The following is a 24,817-nucleotide window of genomic DNA, read 5'->3' on the forward strand; positions in this document are numbered from 1 at the left end:
CAAGTAGAGCGCTATAATTTATGAACCAAGGCATAGAATATAAGAATAAGCAGTAATATTAGACAGTATGAGTTTTTCCACAGCTTTCATATTGCATATATTTCTGGGCACTACATTAGAGGAAAGATGTGATTGCCTAGGAAAATTTGTAAAGAAAAAAATGTATGAAATTATTGCCCAGACTAGAAACCGATAGCTAAAAGGAAAGATTGGATGAATTGAGATTGCTTTGTCTGGAACAGAGGACCCTGAGGGCAGAATTAACTGAGCTGCAGAAAGTAATAAGGGGTCTAGAGAGATTAAATTTGAAAGACCTATCTGTGCCAGGGGGGCATAAAGGTAAGGGGTTGGAGAGGGATTTGAGGGAACATGAGGACAAAATCATTATTCATATTGTGATTGGAGTGTGAAATTTACTGCTCAGAAAGGTGATCCAGCTAGAAACGCTAACTACTTTTAAAAAGATGCTTGCTTATTTGAAAAGCCATGACCAACTTAGTTATGGATGGTGGGATTAAGATAACTTTTGTTTTATTAACAACAAAATGATTTTCTACTCATATCATAAATTTTCTATACTTCATGAATGACAGAAGTGTTTGAGATGAGATTAATTTAGTTGAGTGAGAGGAAATCAAACTATAAAGAGGGGCAATGAATCATTTGCAATGTCAGTCAACATGAGAACCGGAAAAAGCACTGCATCAGAATCAGAATCAGGTTTAATATCACCAATGTAGTCATGAAATTTGTAAATTTTGTGGCAGCAGTACATTGTAATGCATAATAAAAGAGACAGTAAAATGTGAATTACATTAAATAAATAAATATAAAATAATTAAATTAAATAAGTAGTGTGCAAAAAAAATAAACAAAGTGGTAGTGAAGAAGTGTTAATGGGTTCATTGTCCATTTAGAAGTAAGATGGCAGAGGGGAAGAAGCTGTTCCTGAATTGCTGAGTGTGTGCCTTCAGGCTCCTGTACCTCCTCCCTGATGGTAGCAATGAGAAGAGGGCATGTTGTGGGTGATGGGGGTCCTAAATGATTGACGCCACATTTTTGAGGCACCACTCCCTGAAGATTACCTGGATATGATGAAGAACAGTGCCCATGATGGAGATGACTAATTTTACAACTCTCTGCAGCTTACTTTCATCCTTTGTAGTAGCCCCACCATGCCAGCTAGTTAGAATGCTCTCCATGGTACATCTGTAGAAACTTGCAACTGTTCTTGGTGGCAACCTAATCTTCTAAAACTCCTAATGAAGTATAGCCACTGCCTTGTCTTCTTTGTAGCTGCATCAATATGCTGGGTCCAGGTTAGATCCTCAGAGATAGTAACATCCAGGAATTTGAAGTTGCTCATTCTTTCAACTTCTGATCCCTTTATGACAACTGGTGTGTGTTCCCTCGTCTTACCCTTTCTGAAGTCCACAGAAGTTCTTTGGTCTGTTGTTACAATACCACTTAACTAGATGATATATCTCACTCCTGTACACCCTCTTGTCACCATCTGAAATTCTGCCACCAATGGTTGTATCGTCAGCAAATTTATGGAGGGCCTTTGAGCTGTGCCTAGCCACCCAGTCATGGGTGAGGAGAGTAGAACAGTGGGCTAAGCAGACATCCCTGAGGTGTGCCAGTGTTGATTGACAGTGAACTGGAGATGTTATTTCAAATCCACACAGGTTGTGGTCTTCTGGTTAGGAAGCTGACGAGCCCATTGCAGAGAGAGGTGCAGAGGCCCTAGTTCTGGAGCTTTTCGATCAGAACTGTAGGAATTATGGTGTTAAACACTGATTTATATTCAATAAACAGAATCCTAAAATAGTTATTTGTATTGTCCAGGTGATCCAAGGCCACATGAATAACAGGATCACATCCGTAGTAGACCTATTGTGACAATAGACAACTTGCAGTGGGTCCAGCTCCAGGTCTTTGCTGATGCTGGAGTTGATTCTAGCCATAACCAACCTCTTCATCACCATAGATGTGAGCGCTAATGGATGTTATTTGTTAGCTAACCCTGCTCTTCTTATGCCCTGGTATAACTGTTGCCATTTTGAAGCAGGTGGGAACTTCCGACCGTAGCAACCAGAGATTGAAAATGTCTTTGAACAACTATGCCTGTTGATTGGCACAAGTTTTGAGAGCCTTACCAGGTACTCAATCATAACCTGTCACCTTGTGAGAGTTCACCCTCTTGAAGGAGAGCCTGATGACAGTCTCTGAGACAGAGATCACAGGGTCACTGGGTGCTGCAGCGATCCTCATACCTGTAGTTTTATTCTCCCTTTTAAAGCCAGCATAAAAGGTGTTGAGCTTGTCTGGAGCGAAGCATCACTGCCATTTGTGATGTTGGATTTTGCTTAGTACAAATTAATGGCCCGAAAACCCTGCCAGAGTTGACATGCATCTGATGTCACCTCTAACCTCTCCCGGAAGTGTTTCTTGGCTCTTGAAATAGACCTCCACAAGTTATAACTGGTTTTCTTGTGCAGACATGGGTTGCACACTTGATTGCCACAGATCTAGCACTAAGCAGACTATGAACCTCCTCGTTCATCCACAGCTTTTGGATTTTTGGTATGTACAGTAAGTTCTCGTAGGCATACATGCATCCACATGGTCTTAAAGAAGTCAGTGACAGCTATGGTGTACTCATTCAGACTTGAAGATGAATTCCGGAATACAGTCCAGTCTGCCAATTCAAAGCAGTTGTGTAAGAACGCGTGCGCTTCCCTTGTCCATGCCTTGGTCCTCACTACTGGTTCAGTCTCTGCCTGTACTCAGGGAGTAGAAGTACAGCAGGTGATCAGATTTTCCGAAGTGTGGGTGTAGAATAGCATGGTAAGCATTCTTGTAATAGTGGTGTAACAGTAGTCCAGTGTGTTGTTTCCTCTGGTAATTTGTTAATAAAAATTATTTATGGATATTTTTAAGCTGGACTGTTTAAAATCCCCCAAAGTGACAGGGAAGGCCTTGGGATGTGCTGTTTACATTACTCAATCATCTTTTTACTAGAAAAGGGGGAAAATGAGCTGGAGGAGAACTGAAGGTCAAAGAAAATTCAAAAAGAACAGCAGAGAGATGAAAATGAGCCTATTTGGAGGTGCAGAAAGTAGACTAGCCTGTTGAGATGGCAGTTGAATAAAGTGATGGTGTTAGCAATGGTAACATGGAAAACTAGCAAAGCTCTTCAGGGTTGTGTGTTATTTTGCTGTTATAATAAGCTTCTGTAAGTTTTAGTGCACCCTACTATATTCATACAACACACTCACATTTGAGATGTTACTTATGCTGCACAAATGTACAAATGTGGATTGAACAGCATGAGTCTTGACCACAGAAATGTCCTGAACACAGCCATGGTAGTGTTATAAGAAAGTCTGTTCCTCATGGGACATTGCTGTTGTCTCCAACACTAAAAGATCTTCCGGGATGGATCAGTGTTATCACATCATCAACCACCTCCCTTTCCTCATTGTTAAACTCAACAGTTCACCTTTGAACTCCATGGCCCATCATGTTTTTTCTGTGCATTCCCCTCACTGTCTTGTTACACCTCAATTGTTCATATCTCTGGCTATTCTCTGGTATCTTCTCTACTCTTTCCTACTCACTGACCTCTTCTTCCTAGCCCTTTGATTTCCTCCCCTTTCCCAAGCGGTTTGTCACTCATCTTACATTGCTCCTGACTCATGCATTCTTCCTTCCTGAATCTTATCAATCCCTTCTCACTTTTCCAAAAGTATTCCCTTCCACATCAACGCTCACCAGTCCTGTCCCCAGTGACCTTCATTTCAAACTGCTCTCTCCTACAATTTTCTCCTGGCCACCTCCTCGGTCTAACTGAGGACTGGGTGAGGCAAAGCCTACTTCACATGGCTATTCTGTGAATCTGCAGGCAAAGCCAGATTGATGCTTTGCTACAATTCACAGCAGAATGTTAGACTTCTACAGCTAAGCATTAGAACTGCTAAAAGAATTCTAGGTCATTACCTTTGTACACATGCTAACATGTGCAGTAAAACTTATAATCTGCCACCAATGTAACTTCAATAGTGTTGGATCAGCAGAATTTCCAACACTGCTGAAGTTCTGATGTTGGTATATCAATGTTATTCCTTCTTAATGTACCAAAACACAATTGGTTTACTTTTTTTTAAGATGCTACAGCACAGTATGATACATTTTCCAGGGATTTGTGTAAGTTTAAAGTAGCACAGGGAATACAATCTGTGAGTTTAAGAGGAACATTGGAGTAGCCCTGGTGAGCTTAAGCGGGGTGGAGTTGGGGCATAGGAATGGATCGCTGATGAGTTTAAGGAGCATGGGAATAGGTCCCTCATGACCTCACATGAAGTGTCAAAATTGATTTCTGGTGTGTTTAAAGGAGCAGAAGGATGGAGGCACATCAGCCATACGATGAACCACTAGGAATTCCAAACAATGGAATAGCAGGTTAACAGACTTTTACTTTAGTGGGTACATGTAGTGGAGGTCACATCGGTCAAGCAATATGGTTTGGCTTCTTCTCATAAAAAAGAATGAAATGAATTGTGCATCCATCAACTTGAAGAAAAAAAGACAGAACCCGTTCAAAAGAGAATGGCTAGGATCTGAAACGGTAAGTGATTTATAAACATAAAGTGCACAGCAGATGCTGTTGTTACATCAAGACGTACAAAAGAGCTGGATGAAGAAAAGCCCGACCTGCTGAGTTCATCCAGCTTTTTTGTATGTCATGGCAAATGATTTTCCTGGTTCAATAGCATCAATACTGCAGATTAGTGGTAAGGTGAAGAAATCAGCAAGGACTAAGGTCATGCAGTTTATGAAGGTCCAGGGTTCCCCACGAAGTTGAAAGTGCAGCAACTAAAAGGAAAAACATCTTTCTGGGACAGATGTAGAGCAAACAGTGTGAAAGGGATGTGGGTGGTTGTGACTATAAGGAAGCAGTTAACATGACAGAGATCACAAGAGTACAGGAACCTTGAGTAATGGTTTGGTCAAGGGATTGAGCTTGAATATGAACAAGAAATCTTGTGGACAAAGTGGTTTAGGGAAGATTTAGTGACACAAAATTCACGAGAAAAAAATCCAGGTACTGATACACAAATCTGAAAGTTATGAAATATCTGTCTTTAATTTCAGTGTAAGGCTAGTGGCTGTATTGTATGCAATTCCATTGCAGTCAATGGAATCTAAATTAGGAAGAACATAATCATTACCGGGGGCATGTTTAATGTTGCTAACTGGAAAAGAATTAGAAAGTAATTAAATTCAAAGGTTGAGGGAGATAACTGAAGCCAGGTAAGTGGAGATGACTGGAACAGTTGGGAGAAACTAAGCTGTGATATGTTTTAAGCAGCCATTGCTGTGTTTTAGACAGGTAATGTATCCAGAATAGTTGACATTAGGGAAACTTGGGGAGAGGTCACCAAGGAACAAGGATTCAGTTGATGCCAAGGTAGCAATACAATCATCTACAACAAGGTATTATGTCAATGCCATACAAGGTAGAATGCAAAAGTCAATTTTAAGACATTATAGAGAGGGGAAGAGTCTATAATTGTACAGGTTCCGAAAGATTTGTGAAGTACAGCTATTTCAACTTAAATTTTTCTTTTCTGTAAACAGTAAGAAGTAAACTGCTTTCAACAATATCTGGGGAACTCTGGTGAAGTAGCGTGTTTGTTGGTCTTATTTACTTCATATACTCAACAGTGAGTTTTGTATGCACTTAGGCAATACATTCAGAAATCAATCTACACAATGGCTAAATGCCATATGAAGTGATAGAGTAAGTTACCATTACTTTGAAATTATATAAAATTAGATGCAAAGTGAAGGCACTCTCTAGTTTATTGAATAGTGTCTCATGGTAAAATTATCACTATGCTGCCCACACTATTTGCTGCCTTTTTTTTTGTACTGATTGTCTACTCTCTTGTGAGACACTTAATGAGTAACAAAATAGACACGTAGCACGATATTTTTGCTTTTATTAACATACATCAACTAAATTAAAAAAAATATTGACTGTTCTAATGATTTTTTTCCCAAGCCTAATGCAGCCAAGAAATGACCAAGTGAAGGAGTATACATGATACCGTGTGGAAAAGGAAGATATGCTTTAGTTGATCAGCCTAGACACCTGCTACTTTCAGATTAAAAAAAAAGAACCTATTCAGCTAATCTATTGTTTGACAAGAAGAATCCTAATTTAGGTAGCACATATTAAGTTAAAGAATCAGAAAAATAACTGTAACCCTCAGGTTCAGCCACCATGCATTTGTCCAGGGGTAGACAGCCTCTGGGCCAGCCAAACTTGAGAAACCTTGTTGGTCTGGATACGTGTGATGTGTTGCCTGGTTACGAATCCGTACTATAAAATTTCACAGTAGACCATATGCATTTAAATGATTCTTAATTTGACTATAGTGTTCGTACAGAAAACAGAAAGAAAAGGCTTGGGTTTGAATCTGTGTTTTGCCTAGCTTTAAGTTTTGCATCTTTAGATTCAGGCCACTTTAAATTGTAATGTTACGTATGTGTACAATGTAACATCGACAGTGATGTTGAGAGAAATAAACAGGGACATCAGTCTTTGTGAATCAATGGCTGGAATGAATGGTAGTCTAGCCCAACAGTTCCTGTGGCAGAGAATCAAAGACGGGGATAGTGGAAAATATTTCAAGGTTAGGAAGAACATAAATATTTTTGCCAGGAAATATTGATTTACTGTTTATGTACTGTATACAGAACATTTGTGAACCATAGGAAATATTTATTAAAAATCTGATTCTTTATCAAGGCATTCAAATAGCCAAATATTTCTTGCAGAAGTACTGCAGATGCAAGAAATCTGAAATATAAAAAAAACAAATCCACATTATGATTTGTTTGCATTTCATCAGAGCAAGGCGAATTTGAATTAAAACATACTTAAGTTTTCCTGGAACTGATTGGGTGGTGGTTAGGGGTGGGGTGGAGACAGGTGGAAAACAAGAGGGAAATCTGTGGTAGGTTGAGGACAGAAGAGATTGAGTGACAATGTGAAGGGGGTGTAAGTGGTAAATGGATGGTAAAGACCAATGACTAAGAGCAGAAAGTAGGGAGTGGAAAACAGTAAATAGACAACAAACGTAAGCTGACTTTACATGAAAGGAGATATAAAGAAAAACCGAACTAGATGTTATAAATGTGAAACTTATCACTGGAATGGTCAGTCCTCTGAAATTGTTGAATTTGTTACTTGGAAAGGCATAATTTGCCAAGCTGAAAAGAAGTGCATGAATCTCAGTAGGATGGAGGATTAAGCAGAAATGTACTAAAAGCTCAAGAAAATTAAAAAATGCATATGCAGGTAATCTGAAATTTTAAAAATGAATAAAAATGCTTAAACACTCAATGGGTCAAGAAGTATCTATGGGAAGTGAAGTAAATTCAAAGTTTCAGGTCAGAGATGTTCACTTGTTTTGACAATGAGTTTTGAATATGAAACATTAACTGTTTATCATTGCACATATGCCCTCTCACCAACTGAGTGTTTCCAGCATTTTCTGTTTTCGCAACTGAAAGATAATTGTCTTCTGTCATCCTATCTGCGTTGGGTTTTGCCTCATCATAACCAGTGAATGCAGTAATTCCAAACTGGAAGAGTTAACTTGCTGCTTTGTTTCCTGGCAGGATGCAAGTATATAGTGAAAAGGGTGAATGTTACATCCTTTGTGGTTGTAATTGAATTGTCATGAAAAGGCAGGTGGATGATGGAAAGCTGAGCCAACACATCTTGGGCTCAGAGGGGAGCAGTTCCTTTGGAATACTGAAAGAAAATTCAATACAATACAAGGCTAATAAATGTTCAGCTAATACCCAGAGTGGTGCATTATGAAGAAAGATTAGTCAGGGTAGATTAGTTTAGAAGAGTGAGAGTGCAATTCAAATATACCAGATCCTGAGGAGTTCTGACGAGGTGTATCTGGAGAAAATGCTTCCTCTCAAGGGAGAACCCAAAATTAGTGGGCATTGTTTAAATACAAGGCAGATGAGGAGAATATTTTCTACAAATGATGCTGTAGTGGTGTGCTACACGCAGCGCTAAAATAACGACACGGAGTCGGTAAACTGCAATTAAAGATGATTTTATTCGAACTTCACAGCCTTGCTTTAAAGCCTCCCTCATCCCGTCCTCCCCGGGCGCGGATGCTCCAAGGGACACGTACTCACAAACCCCCGCAGGCTTTTTCCCTTTGTGGTGTACCTGGCCTTTGTGCCTGCACGCTGGCTATTTGTGAGCCGGTTCAAGTGCGCTAGGAAGTGGGTCGCCACATTACCCCCCCGCCCCCAGGACCGGCGATACACCCCCCAATGTCCACAGTCTAGGCCGGACCCTGTTTGGGAGGTCGGCCTCTGCGCCGCGGTGCCGGAAACTCGACTGGTTGCACCAGATCCACATGGGCCGGTTTGAGTCGGTCCACCGTGAAAACCTCCTCTCACCCCCCAACGTCCAGCACCAACGTGGACCCGTTGTTCTGGAGCACCGTAAACGGCCCCTCGTAGAGCCGTTGCAGCAGTGGCCGATGCCCCCCCCCCCCCTTCGTGCAAACACAAACTTACAGTTCTGCAGGTCTTTGGGTACGCAGGTCGGGTTCTGCCCGTGCTGCGAAGTGGGTATGGGGGCCAGGTCACTGAGCCTCTCACGCAGTCTGCCCAGGACTGCTGCGGATTCGTCCTCCTGCCCCCTTGGGGCTGGTATGAACTCCCCGGGGACGACCAGGGGCGTGCTGTACACCAACTCAGCCGACGAGGCGTGCAGATCGTCTTTGGGTGCCGTGCGGATGCCAAGTAGGACCCAGGGAAGCTCATCCGCCCAGTTGGCTCCTCGCAGGCGGGCCATGAGGGCCGACTTCAGGTGACGGTGGAAACGCTCCACTAGCCCGTTCAACTGTGGGTGGTAGGCAGTGGTGTGGTGCAGCTGAGTCCCCAAAAGGCTGGCCATAGCTGACCACAGTCTGGAGGTGAACTGGGCACCTCTGTCGGAGGTAATGTGGGCCGGTACACCAAAGTGGGACACCCAGGTGGCGATCAGTGTCCGGGCTCAAGATTTGGAGGTGGTGTCGGTGAGCGGGACCGCCTCTGGCCATCTTGTGAACCGGTCCACGATAGTCAGGAGGTGCCGCGCTCCTCGTGACACTGGCAGGGGCCCACGATATCCACATGAATGTGGTCGAAACGCCGGTGGGCTGGATGGAACTGCTGCGGTGGGGCTTTGGTGTGCCGCTGCACCTTGGCTGTTTGGCAGTGCATGCACGTTCTGGCCCATTCACTGACCTGCTTGCGGAGTCCGTGCCAAACAAATTTGCTGGAAACCATCGAGATGGTTGTCCGGATGGAGGGGTGCGCCAAGTTATGAATGGAGTTGAAAACACGTCGCTGCCAAGGTGCCGGGACGACAGGACGGCGTTGGCCGGTGGCGACGTCACAGAGTAGGGTCCTCTCACCTGGGCTGCAAATTGGAGACTGTGGTTCTGTAACTAGGGATCTGCCTCCTGTGCCTCTGCCAGGGCCTCAAAGTCTACCCCTTGTGAAAGGGCATGAATGTTAGGGCGAGAGAGCGCATCCGCCACGACATTGTCCTTACCCGAGACGTGCCGGACATCCGTCGTGTATTCAGAGATGTAGGACAGGTGGCGATGCTGGCGGGACGACCAGGGGTCGGATGCTTTCGTAAACGCAAAGGTAAGCGGTTTGTGGTCCGTGAACGCGGTGAAGGGCCGACCTTCTAAGAAGTACCTGAAATGCCAGATTGCCAGGTATAGCGCCAACAGTTCCCGGTCGAAAACACTGTATTTGAGCTCGGGTGGTTGTAGGTGTTTGCTGAAAAACGCCAGGGGTTGCCAGCGACCTGCGATAAGCTGCTCTAGTACCCCACCGACTGCCGTGTTAGATGCGTCCACTGTGAGGGCGGTAGGGACGTCCATTCTGGGATGTACTAGCATCGCGGCGTTCGCCAAGGCTTCCGTCATTTGAATGAAAGCGGCAGCAGACTCCTCGTCCCAGGTAATGTCCTTGCCCGAACCCAACAGCAGGGCGAACAGGGGGTGCATGATCCGGGCAGCTGAAGGAAGGAATCGATGGTAGAAATTGACCATACCTACAAATTCCTGAAGGCCTTTGATCGTGGTGGGTTGGGGGAAATGGCGGACCGCATCTACCTTAGCGGGCAGAGGGGTTGCCCCGTCTTTAGTCATCCTGTGGCCCAGGAAGTCAATGGTGTCGAGCCCGAACTGGCATTTGGCCGGGTTGATTGTTAGACCGTATTCACTCAGCCGGGCATAGAGTTGACGGAGGTGGGACAGATGCTCCTGACGACTGCTGCTGGCTATGAGGATGTCGTCCAACTAGGTGAATGTGAAGTCAGGTGGCGTCCCACTGCGTCCATTAACCGCTGGAATGTCTGTGCGGCATTCTTCAGGCCGAACGGCATGTGGAGGAACTCGAAAAGGCCGAACGGGGTGATGAGAGCCATTTTGGGGATGTCGTCCGGATGCATCGGGATTTGATGGTATCCCTGGACGAGGTCTACCTTGGAGAAGATCCGTGCGCCGTGCAGGTTTGCTGCAAAGTCCTGAATGTGCGGCACAGGGTAGCGGTCCGGTGTGGTAGCCTTGTTCAGCCTGTGGTAGTCGCCGCACGGTCTCCAGCCTCCTGTCGCTTTGGGCACCATGTGCAGGGGGGAGGCCCATGGGCTGTCGGACCGCCGGATGATCCCCAATTCCTCCATCCTCTGGAACTCCTCCTTCGCCAGTCGGAGCTTGTCCGGGGGAAGCCGCTGAGCACGGGCGTGGTGGGGTGGTCCCTGGGTTGGGATGTGGTGCTGTACGCCGTGTTGGGGCATGGCCGCTGTGAACTGCGGTGCCAGAACTGATGGGAAATCCACCAGGACCCTGGTGAAGTCGTTGTTGGTCAGCATGATGGAGTCGAGGTGAGGGGCTGGAAACTGGGCTGCACCCAGGGAGAACGTCTGAAAGGTCTCGGCATGGACCAGTCTCTGTCTCGGCAGGTCGACCAGTAGGCTGTGAGCCCGCAAAAAATCCGTACCCAGAAGCGGTTGGGCTACGGCGGCCAGTGTGAAGTCCCACGTGAACAGGCTGGAGCCGAACTGTAGCTGCACCTGACGGGTGCCATAGGTCCTTACTGTGCTGCCATTCACGGCCCTCAGGGGGGGACCCGGTGCCCTGCTGCGGGTGTCGTAACTCGTCGGAGGTAAGACGCTGATCTCGGCACCGGTGTCGACCAAAAAACAGCGTCCCAACCGCTGGTCCCACACATACAGGAGGCTATCCCGATGGCCAGCCGCCGTAGCCATCAGTGGCGGCTGGCCCTGGCGTTTCCTGGGAACTGGCAGGGCGGGCGACAACGGAGGGCTTCTGCGCCCCACCGCTGGTGGTAGAAACACCATTGTTCGTTGGGCTCCCCACCCCTGCCTCTGGGGTTAGCGGGCTCTGCGGCCGGGCCTGGACTGGTTTGCTGCTGGGAGCGTGGCCTGGTGATCTGTGCGATGGACGCCCCACTCACCTTCTTGGCGTTCCACAGCAAGTCCGCCCGGGCTGCCACCTTCCGGGGGTCGCTGAAATCCGCGTCGGACAGCAGCAGGCGTATATCCTCGGGCAGCTGCTCCAGGAATGCCTGCTCAAACACGAGGCAGGGTGTGTGTCCGTCGGCCAGAGACAACATCTCATTCATTAAAGCTGATGGAGGTCTGTCTCCCAAGCCATCCAGGTGCAGTAGACGGCCAGCTCGCTCGCGCCGTGAGAATCCGAAAGTCCTGAGGAGCAGGGCTTTGAATTCCGTGTACTTGCCGTCCGCTGGGGGAGACTGTACGAACTCCGCAATCTGGGCCGCTGTGTCCTGGTCGAGGGAGCTCACCATGTAGTAGTAATGTGTGTCCTCTGAGGTTATCTGCCGAATGTGGAATTGGGCTTCTGCTTGCTGGAACCGTAGGTGAGGTCGCAGCATCCAGAAGCTTGGCAGTTTCAATGAAACCGCATGAACAGATGCGGTGTCGGTCATCTCCGGTCCAAAAATTGTTTGGACCGTCGGGGTCACCAATTGTAGCGGTGTGCTACACGCAGCGCTAAAATAATGTCACTGAGTCGGTAAACTGCAATTAAAGATGATTTTATTTGAACTTCACAGCCTTGCTTTAAAGCCTCCCTCATCCCGTCCTCCCCGGGCGCGGATGCTCCAAGAGACACTTACTCACAAACCCCCGTAGGCTTTTTCTCTTTGTGGTGTACCTGGCCTTTGTGCCTGCACGCTGGCTATTTGTGAGCCGGTTCGAGTGCGCTGGGAAGTGGGTCGCCACAATGCAATCTTTGAATCAGAGGTTTGTATTTTTAATAAGGAAAGTGATGAAAGATCAGCCCAGGCACTGTAGAGCTGAGGTGACACAGATCAGCTATGAGCCAGTGTATGACTGAGTAGGCTTGAGGAGACAAATGCCATAAACCTAGTCCTCATTCCTATGTTAGGAAATGGGTGGTGGAATGAAGCTATGCCTTTACCTGTAATGATTGCTGCTTGATGTAAAGGGAAGAAGAGGATCTGAGTGCCTTGAGATTCTACAACTGAAATTCTAGAAATCAAGTGTGTACATCGGAAGGAACACATAACATCCAAAAAAAGACCACACCTTTCGTAGCAAGGACAACGTATGTCAGTGTCTGCAAATCCAGCATTGGACTCCCAGAACTCCAGAAGCGGATAGAGGTAATTCATTCTCGAATCACAAAGCATTGGTCAATAAGAAATATGGAAAGAAATTATTAATGAATAAGCTAATGGTATTCACTAATTCTGATATATTTCATTGATGGAATAATATTGCTTGTGTTTGACATTATGTAATGTAGCCTACACCTCCTGAAGGAAGGGAGTATTGTGCCGGCTAGGAGTGCTGAGAATGTATCTTTGCAAATTGAATCTGGAGTGTAGTATTTGGAGCAACAGCCAATCATGTAAGGATTTGCAGACTATTTTGGTGAGGATTAGTGAACATTAGAATGACAATGCATGACTAACTTGCACATGCTGACTGCAGTGGAGGCCAGTTTCACGTCGTCTGCTACAATCAAACTGCAATAATTCCACACACGTGGTATTTTGAAAGTGATGGGCTAGCAGACTTTTTGGAATACCATATTCCCCACATACTACTGTTTTTTTTAAGCATACAAATCTAAAATGCCAGGAAACAGAGCTGTGGTAAATTTACGAAGGGCGATGTGGCAGGAATTAGAACCCAATGAGATGAAACATACAAACACTCTGGAACATAACTTTGCCATTCCATGGTGTTTCAACCCTCTCCTGCCACTCACCATATCCTCAGCTTGCACTCCTGACCAATGAGTCAGATGTTGAACCATCAGGATTTCTGAACAACTGGATCTTCGATTATCAGTATTTTACTATAATTTCCAGGATTTAATCAGCCAACCAGTGGAAGAACCAACAGAAGAAAGCAAGCAGATCACAATGGAAACGATGGAAATACACAGTACCTGGTATTCTCAGAGTGGAGTTGCACTGAGTATATGGCGTTGGCAAGAAGGCAGAAGTTTGTACATAGGCAGAAAGTTAGTGGTGAAGGCCAAATCCCAGGGTTCAATTTTAAGGATTTGTATTCAATGCAGGAAGAGATTTTATAATTATGCAAATTATTAATACATTTATCATTAGATATCATATCCTATGAACTGCAACACAAGCCTGTTCCCTGTACATCCAGCACCTAGCAATCTGCAATTCTAGCTCAGGAATTTGGTGCTATTGCAAGCCCATATGTATAAGTGATTCAACTGGAGCCCAAATATATTTCAAGGTAATGACTGACAGTTACCTCTTCCTTGAAGAAAGTGCGACACAGCAAGAGACGGTGGAAATTAAAGGGCTGGGAGAGTCATGTTTGGCTGCAGGTGACATAAGACCATAAGATACAGGAACAGATTTATGCCATTTGGCTCATTGAGTCTGCTCCGCCATTCCATCATGGCTAATTTATTATCCCTCTCAATCCCATTCTCCTACTTTCTCCTTGTGACCTCTGATGCCCTTACAAATCAAGAACCTATCAACCTCTGCTTTAAATATACCCAGCGACTTGGACTCCACTGCTGACTGTGGCAATAAATTCCACAGATTCACCACCCTTTGTTGAAGGAAATACCTCCTCATCTCTGAAAGGGATATCACCATATTCTGAGACTGTGCCCTCTGGATCTAGACTCCCCAACTATCAGAAACATTCACTCTATCTAGGCCTTTCAATATTCAATAGTTTCTAATGAGAACCCCTCTTATTCTTCTAAACTATATTGAGTACAGTCCCGGAGTCCACAAATCCACTTTATACATTTGATCCTTTCCCAATGCCAGCATATCCTTTCTTAGGCAGAGAACCAAAACTACTTACAATACTCCAAGTGCTGTCTGACCAATGTCTCATAAAGTTTCAGCATTACATCCATGCTTTCATCTTCTCACCCTCTTGAAATGAATGCTAATGTTTCCTTCCCCATCACTGAGTCAATCTATAAGTTAATCTTTAGGGAATCCTGCACAATGACTCCAAAGTCGCTTTGCACCTCTGATTTCTGAATTTTCTTCCCTTTTAGAAGATAGTTATGCCTTTATCCCTTCTACGAAAGTATGCAGCCGTACACTTCCCTGCACTGTATCCCATCTGCCACTTCTTTGCCCATTTACCTAATCTGTCATATACCCTGCTTCCTGATCACTACCTGCACTTTAACCTATCTTTGAATCACCTGCAAACTTGGTCACAGTTATCTATTCCATCAGCGCTGGCTGTTATAGAAAGGAGCCCACCATAGGCTGCAACCAGCAGAGAAGGCAAAAGTAATCAAAATGAGGATGCACAAGTACCTAACTATCCTACTTCCTTCCCACTTCTTCCTCACGTGCCAGTTTTACAAGTTGTGCCTGGAATGAATGTGCAGTCCTCACTTTCTCCTTGTACTCACCATAACCAAACTCTGGTCCTTTTAATTTCAAATAGTCAAAAATGGAAAGATACACTCATGAAGGAGAAAGGTGAATGAGAAAAGAGAATCTTTTTGTGTTTAAACATCAGGCCTGTTAGCCTAGTGAGAAAGGATATGGCAGTTTGTGCATCCTTGGAGGGTTGTTCATGAGCTCTACTGTTGAAGAGTAAGAAGACTTTGACGAACTTTGATGACAAAAGTAACTTGAATGTTTAGTGCACCTGAAAGCCTGGTGGGGATCTTGTATTTAGTCTCAACCCTTATCGAGGTATCAATTGGCAAAGAGTTCTTGACAGATCTTGAGTCCATCTTTTCCGCAATGGAATTGGTGTCCATGTATACCTGCGCCCACCTGCCTCATCCTCAGGTGCCAATGCAGACCAAGAGGCAGAGATGAGGCACCTGTATTTTGCAGTGGAAGCTGGCAGTTTTCTAATGTCAAAACTCAGACTACTGTTATCCAGCTGCACAGCAGCTACAAGATCAGGATCTCTCAGCTACAATATAGAAAAGAGGGACAAATGGAATGCACAGGGTGACTCTAGTTATCTAAAAAGCTCAATAGAATAATTTTATTAATGCTTTTGAAATGGCATATGATTTTGTATGAACTTTTACATTGTGAGAAAAAAGGAGAGGTCAACCTTGGAGCTGAAGGAGGAGTAGGTAGTTGCGTGGGGCATTGTAGTTAAGATCAGTGTAACACTCAAGGATATTTTGTCAACTTACAAACTGAACAGCAAGAGGTAGGCCATAAGTCTGGCTTCCTCCCTTCCTCTTCTTCATCCACATCCCCCATCTTCATCTTCTTTTCCTTGTGTGTCTATCAGTGACCTCATGGGATATTATGATAAATCATAAATCTACAGAACCCAGTCAGCTGAATACTAAAGGTTCTTCCCATGTGGTACAAGTACCAGACATTTTATTTTGGGACATGTGTAAATTTCTCTGGAACACCATATTTTAATGTGTGTCTGCCAACTTGACTCTGAATCAAAGTCAAGAAACACATCAAGAGAGAATAAACCCTGTTGACCCCACATTTCTCTTTGGTTTATTGTGATGTTTGTGATATAACTGGTATGCAGGATTGTCAAGGAATGAACAAACTGTGATGCTGACAGGAAACCACAAATTGGCCTGAATGATGCTATACACTTCCGAGTCATATTTAAAAGAATGAAATTCTTGTTGGCTCAGATACATGACTGACTACAGATGAGACACATGCAAAAGAACACCATGCTCCAGGGTATGCAGACAATTCATGCAAATCCTGTGCTTGCTTCACTTCATTGTTATTGGCAAGATCAATAAGAGAAGGTTGTTTCTCTGTGCATGAAGAGTGCCAATGACTTCCCTTATGCATCAATGCACCTTCAACTGCAAAGAAGTCTTTGTAATGTCAGCAACTTCCTGGAAAGAGCCAGATGCATAGAAGTTCACAGTCATGCTTTCTTTTGTTCAGAATCCTTAGTGAAGCAAAGATGTCTCATTTATCATTACCAGTGTCCAATTGTGAAAACACCATCCCTCGCGTACATGGCCTCTTAATAACTGTCCTTGTTCCTTTCATGGCAGCTTGTCCCTCTTCACTGTGGCCCCTTCACATTCTCCTGATGATGAGAAAGACCACCCCAATGTCCATATCTCCCATGTCTGAAGGCAAGTGTATTATACCCAAGCTTTAAAATTAATTAAAAAAATATTAATCACCTGATAATGATTAATGAACTCCTTACGAATACGTATATATAAAAAAGCATGAAAATATAAACTGAAAGAACAACCAGAGGAAATATTTCAGCAACTAGCCTGTAAGTGGTTCATGTTTTGAGAGCGATCACAGATTCCTCAAGCTGTTTAACATCACTTTCAGTTGTATGAAGTTAAGACAGATTGTAGGCTCTGTGTCAACCTCATACTGTTGACTTTGATGTCAAACAGTGGCAGTATTGTTATGTTAAATAATGGTAGTACCAGCCTATGATATTCACTGCTCACAGACTGGTTTCAAAATCTGCCAGCTCCATAGGCTGTGGGTGATTATGAGACGTACATATCTAAAATCCTTTAACAAAGTGCCACTGTTTTCCCTCACTTACGTGTTGTACTGTTTATGCTCTTTGATTGCATTTTCATTTGCCATATAGTTCTGAGAAAACAATGGTCAATGGACACAGTTTAACAGCTCCCTTTTCAGACCATATGTGCTCCACCTAATCCACTAGCCATCTACCATACTTTCTGCAGCCTACACCCCTCCACCTCTGTCACCTATACTATTCCTACCTGTTGTGTATGTGGCTGGGTTACACAATAATGCTATTAATAAAAACTCTGGAGACAGGAGTTAAGGTTCATGGTTCTTTACTGGCCGAGTCTGACCTGGCACACACGTACAGATCAATACGTGCCTAATAGCACATTCAACAACGTGTCACTAAAACAGAAGGTAGTCCCTTATTATACTGTAGGCTCTACGGTACACTCCTCACCTTTTATTTTAATAGTGTATCAACCGTGTTTTTTACTGGGGCATTATGCTAAACAAATATGTTTACCCTTAACGTACAAATGCCTACCATTTGTTTACTTGGTAACTTAATAATATCAAATTATAACAAGTCTTTTTTTTGGTCTAAGACCCATTTATAACTCAAGTCTCTGGGGGGGGGGGAACTTCTCTGCCTCTCTGATAATTTCTGTCAATAAACTTTTTTGTTTTAATACAGATTTCCATATAAAAGTCATGAAAAGTTGACCTCTGAGCATAGGGACTTAAGAAGATGTGTGCCTCCAACTTGCTAAGAGTTCTAGGCAGAAGATCGCCTCCATATAATGAAGACTCCTCTGTGCAGCTGTCCTAGTTATATACACATCTTTGTGCTATCACTTGTCTTCCTTACCCATATCTCATTTGTTCCAACTGAGCTAATTACACAGCCAATCTTCGTATTCTCCTTAGATTCCAAATAGATAGCCTGACCTTTATGATACCATCTCTAATCATAATATAACTTTCCATCTTCTATTTGTGCTTCATATCTTTGTGCTGGTAATTCAGCAGGAGTGCTGGGAAGATGCTCAGGAGAAGATGGAGATGCTGGTCTATTTGGAGATTTAAGCTTATTAAGAGTTTGCAGATCTTCCATTATCTGTTCATCTGTTAACAAGAATTTAAATGCGCAGGTGCAGGTTTTCATCTTTTGTCTGGAATTGGAACAGGGTCATTAGGTCTCCTCCTTAGTTTCTTAGTCATTATTGGCTTTACCTCCATAGAATCTCCTGTGAGTTCCATTGTTAGCTTCTCATTCTCAATCATCTTTTGCTTTTCTTCTAACTCAATCTTTTTATCTTCAGATTCCTTCACTTCTCTTTAATATAATTCCTTTCCACTTGTTCTGTCTCCAGTTGCAGAAAAAGCTCTGCATTTAGTATTCCTTCCTTGTATTGCTGATCTAGTTTCTTCATCCTTTTCTGATACTGTTGCAAAGTGCCTTCCTGTAACTGCTGTAGCTGTCTTTTGATAGACGTCAATTTCTCCTGGTACATCTGCTCTTTTACTTCCAGGTAGTCTTCATCATCCTGCTTGTTGGCAATATCTGTCTCTCTTGCATCCTCTGTATCTTCATCCGAGTCACAACCACAGATACTGTGTTCGTCCTCATCATCAACGCTGTCTAGCTCCTCCTTGTCATTGTAATAGTCAACAATGGGTGAGAGGAGAGCTGCGGACATCTTCCCCGCTGAGCTGCCCTCCTTTTTTGACACATCTAGTGCCTTGACGGTGTGCCAATCCAACTGGATTTTCCTGAGCCATTCATGTCCCAACAATAGTGGTCCTCCATTTTTTAGTACATAGAGGTCCAACTGCTGTATTTTGTCTCCGTAGGTCACTATCACTTTAATTTTACCTTTGGGACGCACTCTCTGTCCTGTGTAAGTCTTTAGCAGTAGTTTAGTTCATTTCAGAGGTATGTGAGAAAACAGTTATTTGTAGTCGTGTACAGAGATCATTGTTAAAGCTGAGTCTGTGTCCAACTCCATTTTCAGTCTCACGCCTCCCAGTTGTGGAGTGATCCATATTACTCTTCAATCATCTGTCTCTTTCACGCTGTGAAGTTGCCGAAAAGAAAATCCACTTTCGTCTGAGTCATTTTCATTAGAATTTGCTTTCTTCCATTTTGTGTACATTGTTCTATTTTCCTTTCTGGGGTTGCTTTTTTCTCTGTATTTTGCCCTTTTTCTGCCATTTACAAGCTTTGCATACTCTGCCAATGTGGCCCTGTTTGCCACAGTTTCTGCATTCTTTGTCTTTAAACCAACAGTCATCTGGGTCATGTGACCTGTTCCCACAATGGTAACATTTCTTTCCTTCATTTCTGTTCAGTAACATTTTATTTGTGGCATATTCCAGAGATGTTTGTTGTATCTGGGAAGCACCCTGTGCCGCTATTTCCATTAATACTGCAATGTTTAGTGCTTTCTCGAATGTAAGGTCTCTTTCACACAGAAGCTTCTTCTGTGTGGTTTCACAGTGCATGCCACACACTAACCTGCCCCTCAATGCGTCCAGTAGACCAGCTCTAAATTGACAATGTTCGGATAATTTGTGTATTTCAGCACGATATTCTGAAATGCTTTCATTTTCACTCTGATTTCAATTGTGAAATTTAAATCTTTCAGCAATGACCAGTGGTTTGGGGTTTAAATGCTGTTGGAGAACGTCTACTATTTGCTTGAATGTTTTGTCAGCGGGCTTTTCAGGGGTTAGCAAGCTCTGTAGCAGCTTGTATGTTTTTGCTGGGTAAGTCTCTGGCTTTCTTTTCATCCTTAACCCTGTTAGCCTCACAATATAACTCAACTCTTTCAATATAAGTCGTCAGACAGACAGACAGACAGACAGAGATACTTTATTGATCCTGAGGAAAATTGGGTTTTGTTACAGTCGCACCAACCAAGAATAGTATAGAAATATAGCAATATAAAACCATAAATAATTAAATATTAATAAGTAAGTAATGCCAAGTGGAAATTAGTCCAGAAACAGCCTATTGTTTCAGGGTGTCTGACACTCCGAGGGAAGAGTTGTAAAGTTTGATGGCCACAGGCAGGAATGACTTCCTATGATGCTCAGTGTTGCATCTCGGTGGAAGGAGTCTCTGGCTGAATGTACTCCTGTGCCTAACCAGTACATTATGGAGTGGATGGGAGACATTGTCCAAGATGGCATGCAACTTGGACAGCATCCTCTTTTCAGACACCACAGTCAGAGAGTCCAGTTCCACCCCCACAACATCGCTGTCCTTACAAATGAGTTTATCGATTCTGTTGGTGTCTGCTACCCTCAGCCTGCTGCCCCAGCACACAACAGCAAACATGATAGCACTGGCCACCACAGCCTCGTATTGAAGACTCTAGTCTTCAATGCCACTATCAAATGCTGTAATGGTTCCAATCATTGGCATATTTCTTAAGTAAGTTTAGCTCTGTTCTCCCCTTGCTTTCTTTTTGTCTTACGTGTCCTTTTTGCTAGCGCCATGAGCACACTCCATCTGGATGTGTGTGTGTCACTCCTTCTTATCTCCTTTCTGGGGCAGGCAGACCCTCAGCCCCTGGGGGTCAGTGCCGGCTGTGGTCTTGGCTGGACGTTCTGCGGCTCAGACTGTGTCTCTTGGTCTCCCGATGCTCCCAACCCTGGCTGTGCTCCTGCTCCCTTTCAGACTCAAGGCCTCGCTCTGCCTCCTCCTCCCGCTCCTTGGCTCATTCCTTGCGCTCTTCTTCCAAGTGTCATTATCAATTAAAGCATGGCATTCCGGTTTAATGTAGGTTCATTAACCTTGTCGCCAATTTGTTGTGTATAGGCCAGATTACACAACAATGGTCTTAATAAAAACACTGAAGACGGGTGCTAAGTTTCATGGTTCTTTACTGGTGAAATCTGACTCGGCACACACGTACAGATCAATACGCACCTAATAGCTCATTCAACGACGTGTCAATAAAACATAAAGTAGTCCCTTATTATACTGTAGGCTATATGGTACACTACCTAATCATTTTTAAGCTGTTGTTATGCTGTAATTATCTGAAAGAGTCTGCAGTATCACCCACTGAGCAATTAAGAACAAATCTTATGACTTTGGCAGCTCCCCCTGACATTTATAAACAAAAGGAGGAAGCAATGAATATCCATAATGCAGCATTTATGATGTCAGCTCATTTAGAAACCCTTTACAGCCACTGATATATTTTAGGAGTTGGGAAAATAGGACAGTATAGCAAATTTACACACAGAGTGTTACCATGAGCAGAACAAAGATGAATTTTGTGTTTTTAGCAATGTTAATTGGACTGGATATTGGAAGGACTCCCCTGTTTTCATATATAACCACAGAAACATTTTTATCATTGAAAGGTAATGCTTGGCCTAAATTTTATATTTCATCTGCATGTTGACATCTCTGCCGCATATCATTCCTAATTATTGCACTGAAATGTCAGCCTCGCTTATGTGATCAAGGCCAGGTAGTATGAAATCTCTCAAGTTTTCTAACAAAAAGATGTCAATCTGATTTTGTTTTAAAGAAATGGACATTATAAAAAAGTTTTCAAAGTTTTAGATAACATTGGGGTTCAAATGTTTACTTTGCTTCTCAAGATTTTTGCATGATTTTTATCATCTGGTCACTTTAAATGGATTCTTTTCTCTTACATATGTGATGAACTAGTTAAAAGACTTGCTCTTGAAGGCTAGAAACCTTTGTTTCACTTCTTAATAATGTACAGAATGTTGCAGTGTTAGGTTGAGACCATTTGCACAATTTGCAGCATCATTCTTGTTTAAAAATAACAATACTTCAAAGCACGGGATATTTTTCAGAGAAAGTCAAGTGGCAGCTCAATTTCCGTCTGGATGAAATAGACTATATTGGTATATAATGGATAAGAACCCAATTTCTACACAGGATTAATCAGGTTTTAAACTTATTATGGCTACAATGTAAATCTATCTGTCATTTTCATACAGAAGGCAATGCTATTAGTGCTCAAATAACTGAAAGTATGAGTTCCAGAAATGTAATACAGACTTCAAACTCAGAGGCCTATTGCTTTATCACCAAAGTAATTAAGATTCAACAGGACAACTGTGAAAGCTGTCCTGTTCTGTGAAACTTATTGAAGAAAAAGAAAGATCAAGAGAGACATATTGAGTATTTGATTATGTAATGAGTTTGGAGTCAGAATAGCAGCACTGATATAATATCCAATACTGTAGACCAAAGAACCACTTTATAGCTTAGAATGATGGTGTAGGTCAGGTAAAAAAGGAGAATGAAAAGAATGGCAAATGGCAAAAAAATGTGGAAAATTCATCTGACTCTCTGAGCTCTTTATCTGAACTCCGGTCAAACGTGACCCTAGGTCCTCTGTGCCTGTCACACCCCACTCCAAAATTTTTTGGCAGGAGAGCGTAACATTGTTCCAGCAGTCCCAGGGCCTTGGTTAACAATGGTCTTTGCAACAGCAGGCCTATGAGCTAAACAATTGTTGGTACACTACAAAAAAAAACCGTTTAGTGCTTTTTTGCTGCATTGGTATTTCTGGGCAAGATTTCTTTGTCTCCAGTTCATTTCTGCTAACCCTATTATTGCTACCTCCTCCTGCAAGAAAAAGTGTCGTGTATCAGTGACAAAGCTGCCAGGGTCAGAGAGCTGACAGCTTTGGCAAGCTGTGTACTGTGATTATATGGCTGTCATAATGGTAAATATGTGGGTTTTAGACAAGCTTGAGTACAGATAGTACTGTTTACTGGGTCTTGTAATGCAGTGAGGTGAGCACAGGATAAAACCTTTTGGTAGCTGGCATTTGAAGATGAGTTCTTTGACAATGTCACCTCTTGTGAAAATGTCACCTCCATCCTACATTATATCTATGTATTGTGGTGAACTATGTGCCTGTCTGAACACGCCCCCTGCTGACTGCTCCTGTGGCTCCTCCCACAGACCCCTGTATAAAGGCGATCAAGGCCTGAGCCCGGCCTCTCAGTCTCCAGGATGTAGTATGGTGGTCAACCACTGTTTGTTCCTTCTTCCAGTCAATAAAAGCCGATATCGCACCTTTACGTCTCAGAGTGAGTTATTGATGGTGCATCATGTATTTAGAATGATTCTCCTGGTATTGACTTCAACCAGACTTATTCCCAGTATCTGCTCAGCGTGCATCTACCCAGTCTCCACCAGCCTTGTAATGGAGGATATTTTTCCTGAATATAAGAAACCATTCTTCATATCTGCCACTGCAATGAAGGCCTATTTGTGCAGTGCCTGAAATCCTTGTTCTTGGCTTTTATTCAAGTTCACCAGTCCTTCGAAGCATCAAATTCAGTTTTTAACAGATCACAACTACTTTTTGTTGCTATAAGGTACTCTTAAGACATAGTCTCTGTCTATGATTGCTAACCTCCTGTGCTGTTAAGGTACCTTACTGATGTTGGCAGGCAATACATTAACTGTATGCAGTGATCACCTTAAAGCATCAAGTAGCAAAAGATTGCTCTGGTTCATGCTCTTCAGTGAATGACAACTTAATTATAACAACTCTTTTGTTATAAAAGGATGGTAAATCTGTGGAATTTGTTGCCACAAACACTGTGGAGACCAAGTCATTGGGTGCAGTTAAGGCAGAGATAGGTAAGTTCTTGATTAGCCAGGGCATCAGAGAGTATGGAGAGAAGGCAGAGGAGTGGGGATGGCTGGAAGAATTGGATCAGCCTATGATTGAATAGTGGAGCAGACTTGATGGGCCAAATGGCCTACTTCTGCACCTATATCTTATGGTCTTATGGTCTTTTATTATGAAAATTAACAATTCATACGTCTTTAAATGTAGACTGGTATTTCAAATATTTCGACACATGAACAAACATGGATTTTGGAACTATAGTCATAGACTTATTCCACACACAGAAATGTGCACCAACATGGTGCCATGCAGCAGAACTGTCCCTGTTGCACCTCGAGCCACAGTGAATTGATACCTATAGACTCCCTGGTTTAAGGTCACTATTAGTCATAACATAATCTGACAATCTTGTTGGCCTTGGGTATTATCATGTTGGAGGCTGCAATTTCACAGAGACTCTTTTCTTCCCTTACTTCATTTACTCAATGACACTGGTAACGATACTACAAGATGTTGGTTTAGCCAATGCATGCCATGTAAACAATCTCAGCATAATAAACCTTACATGCTTTTTTCATCATTCTCTGTTTCTTCCATTTGTTCTGACAAAGTTGTAAATTTTTACCCCTGCAATTACCAGCCACACCATCAACCAGGCACATTAAAGTGCCCTGTAGCCAACCGTCCTCTTGATAATCTGGGTAACGACTGAGTTGTTGCATTACACCAGCCTGAGAAGATGGGGCTGGATAATTGCATTGTGCCATTCCACTACAGCCAGAGGGGTATTCTCTGGAGCTGCTTCATTTATGCCGTATCTTTTTAAGGAGAGGAATGTTTTCTCTCCCCTGCAATTTACTATGGACTGGTCAGCATCAAATATAAACCAACAATCAGGAGATGAGTGGGGTCTCTTGGTTTGAGGGGTATTTACTATGTTGTTGTAACCCAGTTCTGTTACAACAAACAAGTTTGGTCTCTAGAACAGTTCTGTTGAGTTTGTAAAACCCCTATTTTTTTCACCTTTACCTGCTCTCCTAGTTTTATGT

At 43.3% G+C, this 24,817-nt stretch overlaps 1 protein-coding gene and 1 pseudogene across 1 annotated transcript in view; both read right to left on the reverse strand.

Moving 5' to 3' along the window:
- LOC132391486 (NALCN channel auxiliary factor 1) overlaps positions 1–24,817 on the reverse strand; it is a 781,780-nt gene that overhangs the window by 254,297 nt on the left and 502,666 nt on the right. The window lies entirely within an intron of this gene.
- LOC132391487 (sin3 histone deacetylase corepressor complex component SDS3-like) lies at positions 17,897–18,821 on the reverse strand (annotated as a pseudogene).

Source organism: Hypanus sabinus, chromosome 3, assembly GCF_030144855.1.
Source record: "Hypanus sabinus isolate sHypSab1 chromosome 3, sHypSab1.hap1, whole genome shotgun sequence".
NCBI classification, from domain to species: Eukaryota; Metazoa; Chordata; class Chondrichthyes; order Myliobatiformes; family Dasyatidae; genus Hypanus; species Hypanus sabinus.